This window comes from Zeus faber, assembly GCF_960531495.2.
Source record: "Zeus faber genome assembly, chromosome: 6".
NCBI classification, from domain to species: domain Eukaryota; kingdom Metazoa; phylum Chordata; class Actinopteri; order Zeiformes; family Zeidae; genus Zeus; species Zeus faber.
This window is the reverse complement of record NC_137201.1, coordinates 15,423,731-15,434,558: the sequence shown is the minus strand read 5'-3', so window position 1 is coordinate 15,434,558 and position 10,828 is coordinate 15,423,731.

Sequence of the window (10,828 nt, the reverse complement as noted above, 5' to 3'; positions counted from 1 at the left end):
GGAAAGAAAGGAGAAAAGGAAGAGGGGAAGTGAGGGAAAGATGGGAGAGAGGGTGGTCAAAGTGCAACAGTAAAACTTTTTTTGAACCAACTTAGGCTCAAGTTGATGGGAGGCATCCCGAATGCGAACAATACCCGGCCACAGCTTTGTAGCAGGGGTAGATACGTACATGACGCCTTTCAAACACATTGACTACCTTTCAAACTCACCTTGCGTTCTGATCATTGTTTTGTCAATTGCATCATTTGTTTCACGCTACGCTTTTGAAGAAAAAAAAAAGGCAATTACGCAGCCAACCCAAGACCCAACAATGTGCCCCACCAGCGGGTGGGTCACATACCTTGAAAAACAGTTATTTAAGATACAGATTGGTTTGTTGATATTTTTGAACCCAAGGTGGTCTGGGGCGCCACCAAACAATGGCTACCGCCGCCGCTGGTTTCCGTTCGATAGCCAGCATGAATCTGCATCTCGACGCCATTGTTCAGATGAGCTCTTCCATTTGTTTTTAATGATTGTCATAATGTGCTTTAATTGTGATCCTTTTGTCGCCGCACAATGGGGGATTGTTTTCGGTGGCAGGGACTCTGGTGCCAAGAGAGAGGGGACAAATACAGGGCCCCGACCACCCTTTCATGACTCCCCCCAATGACCTGAATTCCAGTGTTGCAGGTGCCAAGTGGGATGGGTGGATGGTGGGACGGTGGACGGAGGATGGTTTGGGAAGCCGGACATTACTACTGCATTAATGTTAATGTGAACGTCAACCTCCATCTAGATCACTGTGCGGTGGGATTGAGTTTCTATCACTTGGCCGTACTGATAAGAGTTAATAAAGTCTAAAGTGGAGATACTGTAGTTGTTCCGATTTTTCAGGACATAGCCGGTGACCAGGTCAGGTCAGGTAAGGCCATTCCTGCTGCGCTTGCGTCAACTTTGCTTGACTGAAAAAATTCTTTCAGCGCCTTAACCAGCTGATAGTAGAGTATCAGGGACTTTTAACCTGCCCCTCAGAGACCTGAGTAAAACCTCCCATGCCTTTCATCCATTGATTTACGAAGGAAGTCAGAATGATAGCTTACGGGGCTCAGTTAAGATTCCATTTCTAACAAGTCAAACCATTTCTTTGATTCTGTGTCCAAACTAGTAAATTCCCGAACATGTCTGCTCATGCAGAAGCATGCGTGGAGCGCACACCAGGGTTCACCGCGATGGTGTGAAGTAAAGTTTGTCTGAGCTCACACACGGGGTATTTCTGGAAAGAAAACGTTCACCTTTTTTATTTGGCAAAGTTCACAAACTAGCAGAGAACAAACCAGGAGTCGAACATGAAGGAAATACGGATTACATCAACACCAACGCTGAAACGAAGATGGTTTCACTTTTTGTTTTAGCATTTTGCTAAATTCTCTCCTCCTCACACTAACTACCGTTCGCAGCTCCATGTTGGCTTTGCCTCTGAACAGCAAATGAGTCCTCCTCCTCCTCCTCCTCCTCCTCCTCCTCCACCGTGGTCCGGTCCAGCAGAGATCTGACACTTTCGCCGCTCAGCAACAGCCGCAGTAGCAGCAGCGGGGCCGGGCCGTGGGCTGGTTGGTTTGGTTGGTGGCTTGAAAGGCTTGTGTTTCTGTTGTGGTGCAGTCATACAGAAGTGAAGTGAAGAGGGGGTGAGCCGAGCCTCTTTTGTTTGCTCAGTCCATGGGAAAAATGGGGCTCTCCCGCTCTCTGTTCAGCCGAAGCAGAGATTCTATAGGCGGAGAAAGGAAGAATGTACCGCTCACATCGTGAAGATTCGCAGAGATCGTCGGGAAAGCGAGGGAAAGCGGCGCAGCCGTGGACAGGGGAGGGAATACCGATTCGTAAATGACCATGTTATCAGGGATATCGGGGGTTGAAAATAAAAAAATAAGAGAAGAGAGAGAGAGAGAGAGAGAGAGAGAGAGAGAGAGAGAGAGGGTGAGAGAGAGGGAGGCGGGGGAAGAAAGAATGGCAGAGATAGATGAGCGAGAGGTGACGGGGAGTAGAAAAGAGGAGCTCGATGGCACTTTGGCAGCTACGACGTGTTCCCAGGAGGATTACTCAAGCGCTGGATGCCAACGGACTGCCAAGCAAGACCACAGAGGGGCTCTGTGGTGAATGGACGGATGGAGGGATGGATGGGGGGGGGGGTTCACATGTTCACATCAAACATTGTGGTAGTGCTCTCTCTCTCTCTCTCTCGCTTTCCTCTAGTTTCTACTGTCACTCCCCCCCCCCCCCCCCCCCGTTTCTCCTCCATGCTCCCCGGCCTAGTGTCCGTCTCTCTCTCCATCACATCCATCTGATTTACGGAGTGTAAAAATGTAGAAATTCTAGTTTGTCAGTCGGCCGTGACGACAAATGTGTTCATCACACCAAGGCCTACCACCTTCAAATAGTGATTTCCGTGAAAGTTGCTAAATCAATTCTAAATTCTATCTATTAAGCGTCTTTGAAATTACGCTGGAGGCACACACACCCACACTCCCTCCACTTCCGCCTCCTCTTTTCCACATACCCTGCAGTCTCTGTGAAGGCACGTGACAGGTACTGCACCATACGCTTCACATTTGGGGAAAACCCAACTCAGACACACTCAAGACGGGATGACTGGAGGGAGACGGGTCCGGTAACCATCGTATGATCAACCGCATGAATTGGAAACAAATCTTCATTTCATCAAAATTAGCGGATCAGATATTTTCCGTTGATCATTTTGGCCAAAGCGCTCGCTACACCTCTACACACTCCCTAATCCCCCGCTCTCATATCTCAGCAACCCCCCGCCCCCCTCTGACATGTGTGACCCTTTCGCCAAGTGGACCCCCAAGCACCATAACAGCCCCCATGCAAACACACACACACACACACACACACACACACACACACACACACACACACACACACACACTGTGAGTGATATCTCCCTTAATTAAACGTCTTCACAGACGCGTAACGAAAACATCCTGAGAAATATGGATTACACTTGCTCCACTTCCAGCGGGACCATCAGAGCTGAACGGTTTTTTTGGGCTTTTTTTTTTTTTTGTTTAAACATTCGGGCATCACCGTGTGTGTCGGCGCATGCATGTAGGTCGTCCTGACGCTCGGTAAAAGCCTGGTAATTACCGCTCAGAATGAAACACAAGAACAACCAGCACTGAGTAACTAAGTCACTCCCTAATTTGCTCTCATAGGGCTTTCAATAGCACACAGTTTTGTATTTGCGTTGGCCAAAAACAACAAGAAGCTCAAACATCCGTGTTCTTTAATGTGCATATCAAATCCTCTCATTAAACCATTAAAAATGACTGATTCACCTTCACGTTGGGACACTGGAACCCAACGTGGCAAAAGATGATTCATCTCTTTTGGAGTAATTATCGGCTCCGGTTAAGTTCACGTTCACCATAACTCTGTGTTTTATTCTTTGGTTCTGGGTGCATTTCACAACACGATTTGGTCCCTGGTTGAGGTTCGGTTCGAAAGGTGCCGTACGCCCGGAAAAAACGCCCGGCGCGTCACTATTCAGGAGCGACGACGGGCCGACGTTGAGTCAGGACGAGCGGCCCAGGCGGGGAAGGGGGACGTCGGCCTCATGGAGAGTAATTCCATTTAAAGCCTTCATTTGATCTCGAAATAACAAGTAGAGGAACTGCCCATCCTCTCTGGCTTCAACCCCGTAGAAATCGAAGGTACGATTAAATCCTAAAACATTAGCCATTAAGAAACGGTGAAGCAAATCAATTAAGGGTGCCAACTTTGGTTGCCATGGCGACAATAAGGGTTGTGATAGTGTGAGTGTGTGTGTGTGTGCGTGTGTGTACAAAAGGGGGGAGGGGAGAAAAAGAGGGGCGGTGGGTGGGAGAGAGAGGGAGAGGGGGACCGTGAGAGAGAGATAGGGAGAGGTAGATAGAGAGAGGGGGGGGGGAGGGCTTCGGCGATTGGTTTATGAGGTGGGTGTCTCTCTCTCTCTCTCGCTCTCTCGCTCTTTCTTTCTCTCTCTTTCTCTCGCTCTCTCTCCCTCCCTGTCTGCATGACAAGATAAATGCTGGAGGTTTCAATTTAAACATGGGACAAATGGGCAGGATGGTGCACGCACCTGGACACGCTGATATAACGCAAACTCCACCGATTATTCAAAATGCAACCAACAAGTAAACGACTCACTAAAATCTACAAGTCAGAAAAGCAAAAAACATAATTATCAATTAATATCAATATTATTATTATTTTCTTATTATTATTATTATTATTATTATTATTATTATTATTATTATTATTATTATTATTATTAATAATAATAATAATAATAATAATAATAACAACAACAATAATAATAATAATAATAATAATAATACTTCGAGTGAGTGTCTGCTAACTTATTTTGATAGACACCTTAAGCCAATCTATATTTTAGCATTTTTATAACAAAGATCTTACATTAAAAAAAAAAGGGGTTGGACTTGCACAAAATGTAATGAATTTGCTAAGCCCAGATACAATATAATAGACATGGTTTGTTTTGTCATCTTAAAATGTGCATCTAAATTCACAATTCCAAGTCGAAAACATCAGAAATTCACACGTTTACACATTTCAGCATTTTCGTAAATTTATCCTGTGACTGATATTTTTCGTTTTTTTTTTTTTTTACTCAAGTTGATTTTGAACATTTCTCTTCCAGCGACGGAGATCAATGACTTCCATGCGTTGCATTATTGAACTCTTCACCAAAATAAAGAGACGTAATGCTGCGCAACTGGTTCCCATGAATGGGGCTTTATTCTCACACCGAATGGCCGAGTTTCAGGCAAAACATCAGTGAAAGCAGCAGATTTTAATTTTGTTTAATCAATCTAGTACTTTGAGTGAGTCAGCTCATTAACTGCTATGACATTAAATTGAAATCAATCGAATTATCAAGCCATCAGCTGGCTCAATCCACTCATTTTCCCAGAGTGTTGAAAAGTCCTTCCCAAATCATCAATAGCCCTAAAAATGTAGTCCTCATCTCTAATTGATGGGTCTAAATTCCCCACGGAATAATAAGAACAAAAACAACAGCAACAACCACAATAATAATAATAAAAAACATAATAATAATAATAATAATAATAATAATAATAATACAAATAATAACATGCATCTTATTATTATTATTATTATTATTATAACTAAAAAACACGCATCAGCCGCATCAGCTCACCTGTGCTGGCAACCAGTGTGTTATCTGGGGGCTTCACTGTGGTGTAGTGGTGGTGGTGGTCTCCTCCTGTGGGCTCTCTCTCGCAGCGTGTGGAACCAAACCCAAGCGGCTGTGAGACTCAGTAAAATCCGTGAGATCCGCTCTCCCCAGTCCCTCTGAATGAGCCCTGCCTCAGCACTGCTCCTCCACCCCCTCTCCGCCCGTCCGCCCTATTTGTCTCCTCTGCTCTGGAATGCTCCTTCCCGTTGGTTGGAGATGCGGCTGCACGCCCCCCACCCCCACGACGCTATCATACAGATCAGGCTGGTTTACCTAAACAAAAAATAACAAAAACATCTAAGGCTTCATTGTCCCATGAATAAATATAATAAATACATAAATAAATAAATAAATAAATATACATATACATATATATATATATATATATATATATATATATATATATATATATATATATATATAGAGTGCAAGACGTTTGTGGGAGGATTACTATTGTTCTGTGAGGTGAATTTAAAGGGAAAAATTATTTGTTAAAAAAAAAAACGAAAAAAAAAAAACCCCTTATATTTTGTACTTTTTTTAGCTGGCACTTTACAAGAAACAGCCATTCAATGTATTTGCATTATGCAAAACTCGCTATGCACTGAAAACACGATTCTTCCCCAAATTTATTGCCCGCCGTTCCATCGGCCAGACTGGACATCCACCTGCACTCCCTGAGCAATGGTTAATGAGTAATGAAGCAGGTTGCGACAGATTTTAGCTCAGCCATAATAAACTTTCAGTATCCATGCAGCTGCACAGACCTCCACGCTGGTTCGGAGGAAACGTCACTTACTGGACCTCCGCTGCCAGTCACATGAAGTAGAATGATATGAACCTGTACAGGTCGAATTGCTGTGGTTTCAATGTCATAATGATTTACAAACCTAGCGACACCACTCTAACACTACTTCCTTCATTGTTGCCTACATAAAAGTCCACCAGAAAGTTATAGAATATAAAGAAACAATATAATAGAGTGTTTTCCTTTTTTAACACCGGTCAGCTTGATGTAGAGCAATGGTTCTAAACGTGGGGTCTGGGGACCTCACAGCCCCAAACCTAAATAGTAAGAAAATAGTTTTTACTAAGGGTCCAAAGAAGGAGCAATTAAAGGAAATTATATTGCCGCTGTTGAAAATATCTGCGTGTTTTGTTTTATTTTCAGTGTACACATTTAAGTGATCTTACACTGTTTCTGTGTGCTTTTGTGAATGCTTTATATCAGAAAGACCGCTTTACAATACTTACTAATAAGATAATTTACTAATTATATTACATTAATGACTCCAAATACGGATGACAAATAAGATCTTAAAATTATTGCTTTTCTTTTTTGATTGTCGAGTATAAGGGGCAGGACCAAGACACTGGTACTGACAAGTGGATATCAATATAGCTAAATTAATCTCAAACTCAACAATAAAGGATTCCAACCCAACCCTAAAGGGTTCAAACACAATCGTAAGGGACTCCAACTCAACCATGAATGACTCAAACCAAGCCATAAAAGATTCAAACCAAACCATAATGACTCAAACACAACCATAATAACTCAAACCCAACCATAACGACTCAAACCCAACCATAAAGACTCAAACCCAACCATAAAGACTCAAACCAAACCATAAAGACTCAAACCCAACCATAAAGACTCAAACCCAACCCCAAAGGATTCAAACTCAATCATAAGGGACTCCAACCCAACCATAAATGACTCAAACCAAACCAGAAAAGATTCAAACCAAACCATAAAGACTCAAACCAACCGTAAAGGACTCAACCCACATATAATGACTCAAACCATACTATAACGACTCACATCACAACCATAAAGATTCAGACTCAACCATAAAAACTCACACCAACAATAAAGGACTCAAACCCAACCATAAAGGACTCAAATCAACCATAATGGACTCAAACCCAACCGTAATGACTCAAACCCAACCATTAAGGGTTCAAACCAAGCCATAAAAGATTCAAACCAAACCATAATGACTCAAACACAACCATAATAACTCAAACCCAACCATAACGACTCAAACCCAACCATAAAGACTCAAACCCAACCATAAAGACTCAAACCAAACCATAAAGACTCAAACCCAACCATAAAGACTCAAACCCAACCCCAAAGGATTCAAACTCAATCATAAGGGACTCCAACCCAACCATAAATGACTCAAACCAAACCAGAAAAGATTCAAACCAAACCATAAAGACTCAAACCAACCGTAAAGGACTCAACCCACATATAATGACTCAAACCATACTATAACGACTCACATCACAACCATAAAGATTCAGACTCAACCATAAAAACTCACACCAACAATAAAGGACTCAAACCCAACCATAAAGGACTCAAATCAACCATAATGGACTCAAACCCAACCGTAATGACTCAAACCCAACCATTAAGGGTTCAAACCAAATCATAAGAGACTCCAACCCAACCATAAATGACTCAAACCAAACCAAACCATAAAAGATTCAAACCAAACCATTATGACTCAAACCAAGCCCTAACAACTCAGACCCATCCATAAATGAATCAAACCAATCATGAAGGACTCTAACGAACCATAAAGGACTCAAGCCCATCCGTAAAGAACTGAAACCCAACTATAAAGACCCCAACCCATCCATAATGACTCAAACCCAACCATAACGACTCAGACCCAACCGTAAGGGACTCAAACCAACCATAAAGGACTCAAACCCAGCCATAATGACTGAAACCAACCATGAAGGACCGAAACCAACCATGAAGGACTCAAACCAATCATAATGGACTCAAACCCAACTATAAAGACTCAAACCCAACCATAATGACTCAAACCAAACCATAACAACTCAGACCCGACCGTAAAGGACTTAAACCAACCGTAAAGGACTCATGGACTAATGGTGTCAAATCCAACTATAGACACTCAAACCCAACCATAAAGGCTCAATCCAAACCATAAAAGATTCAAACCCAAGCATAGACTTGCACTGTTATTACACACTTTGGTAAATATATAACAAAAAAAACCCCAGAAAGAATAAGAAAGATAAAAGGTTAAAGACGCATTATTCACTGAAAAGCAATATGGCGATATGAAGCGACAGAGCCAGGCACGACGTCGCCGGCAGCGCGCTTCTGACCCGGTCATGAAGGACACATTAAAAACGGAGGAGGCCCGGCGGAAAAGAGGCGATGGTCTCTCAGAAGCAATCACGGGAAGCTCTGAGTCTAAGCCGGAAAGTCACCGGAAAAGCCCCTGGGAGGATGGAGGGAGGTGAAGGGGAGAGTGAATTATCGAACGGTGTGCTCAGCCTTTTGTCTCCAGAAGATTGGTGGTGGATTAGGTGGTGACACCAAACCGGTGGTTCTATCGGCCCGTAATGTCTCTCCCGCCGCTTCCTATAGTATTTATAGGGTGATTTACTATCACCACCCCCTCTCCAAGCCCAAAACCGCACGTAAACACACTCTCTCTCTCCCTTCATAACGCTCTCTCTCTCCTTGTAGCACAAATTCATTATAGGCTTTCCGTGGCTGTGGCAGTCAAATAAACACAGTCGTAATAAATCACTTTGTCAGCACACCCATGATAAGTCGGTGCATCCGACTTAGTTGCGTGGATAAGCGATGCCGGTGGAATCGCAGCCGGTGGAATCGATGTTTCATATTTAGAAATTCAACGTTCAAACCGGAATAATGCCGTTATGGGATTGCCCTGCAATGGTTCTCATAAACAGCTTGGGGGAAAAATGAGGCTGTGTAAGGTGGAGATGTACTGGAAAACATCACAGAAACACCATACAGAGAAAGCAAGGTCGGATGTAAACCGTTGGCCTCCGTTCAAACACAAGCACAGCGTCTCAGTTCCATTGTGAGGACAAGGGAAACAAAAAACACCTCGTCTTTTACGCTCATCGCAAGCAGAAGTGCCAAAAATGCAGAAGGAATGAAAGAGATTAGACCCCCGGACGACTGACAGGAAAAGAGACAGCAAATGGATGTTCTCCTCAGATATCTTTGTTGTTGAGGTTTTAACAAACTGCCAGGACTGGGAAGCTGGACTGGGAAAAATGGACATTTTGTGTAGGTCAGGTCAGCTGAGTACCTCCACTTCAGATTCTGCAATGGACCTCTCGTGGTATCGTTTTCTCAGCATTGTGCAGGTACTGAACTCTCTCCGTTTTCCCAGCACCAGACAGTTTTTTTCGGGGTAGGGGTAAGTAAGTGCCGGGGGGCCATTTCGTCATTGATGATGAGGCTAGAGAGGGCCTGAGAACGAGCTTTCTCCCACCCAGCAAGGACCAGACGAACCTCTGGGAACTCTGTCACTGAACTAAGCTCTCTTTTTAATTCCGGTTAAAAGAGTGGAAGGAGAAGCTGAGAAATCCTTTCATAGGTGGACGCTTCTGTGGACTGGGAAAAGCACCCTGGAATGCTCCAACTACAGAGGGGGGGGCGGGTGGGGGGGTTGTTTATTAAACAGTTTCTTTCAAATATCCGGGGACAAAATGGCCCAAAGGTAAAAACTTGATCGCACCCATCTGATTTACAGAGTGTAAAAGTGTAGAAATTCTAGTTTGTCAGTCATTGAGGCCTACCACATACCACACCTCTCCTTGGAAGTTGCCGTATAAATTCAAAAGCATTTTTTTTTACTTCCTCCTCCTCTTTTCCACATAACCTGCAGCCAGTCTCTCTCTCTCTCTCTCTCTCTCTCTCTCTCTCTCTCTCTCTCTCTCTCTCTCATCGTTGTGTCCTGTATGTGTGGTGGGCGTGGCTGAAATCTTCAGCTCGCTCCTTATGATGTCATTCACTTACCTCATCTACTCTCCCTACTCACCTGTGGTCCATCAGTTCATCACCGGGCAATATATGAAACCTGGCTTTCCATCCACTTGTCGCCAAATCGTTGTTTGAACAACCACGTTAGTCTCACTCAGGGCAGCTCTGTATTATTTGTAGTCAGAAGAATTCCCAGTGTTTATCCCTGACACTTACAGATTGTCTAGTGACCAACTCTCTGGTTCCCTGCTCACCTACCCTCCCGCCTGTCCTGCCTGATCCACCTGCCCTGTCTACCTGCCTGCCCTGCCTGCCTGACCTTCCCTCCCTGCAGTGTTTGCCATCATCTCACCCCCATGATCCCTTCAAGAAATCCCAGTTCTTATTTACCACTATTCCTGTCTCTGTCCCTGTCTCTGTCTTGTGCTTGGGTTCACTAGCCTCAGCCGTGAGTTATGACGGCGACCTGGGTTCCTGTCAGGCCTTCCTGAGTCAATGTTCCCTAATTTTTGAGCAGCAGTCTCATACATATGCCTCTGACCTTGTTGCATTGCTTACCTGCTTGGCTCACTTGAGGGAGCCGCTCTCGCCTGGGCTTCCGCAGTGTGGGAGAGCAAATCGACCATCTGGTCCTCCTACGCAGACTTAACCCAGGAGATAAGGAAGATTTTTGATCATCTCGTCCAAGATAAGGACACAGTCCAGCGTCTTCTCTCGCTCCCCTCAGCTATTCCCCGTTCTCAGCCTCAGAGTAGTTCCAAGTT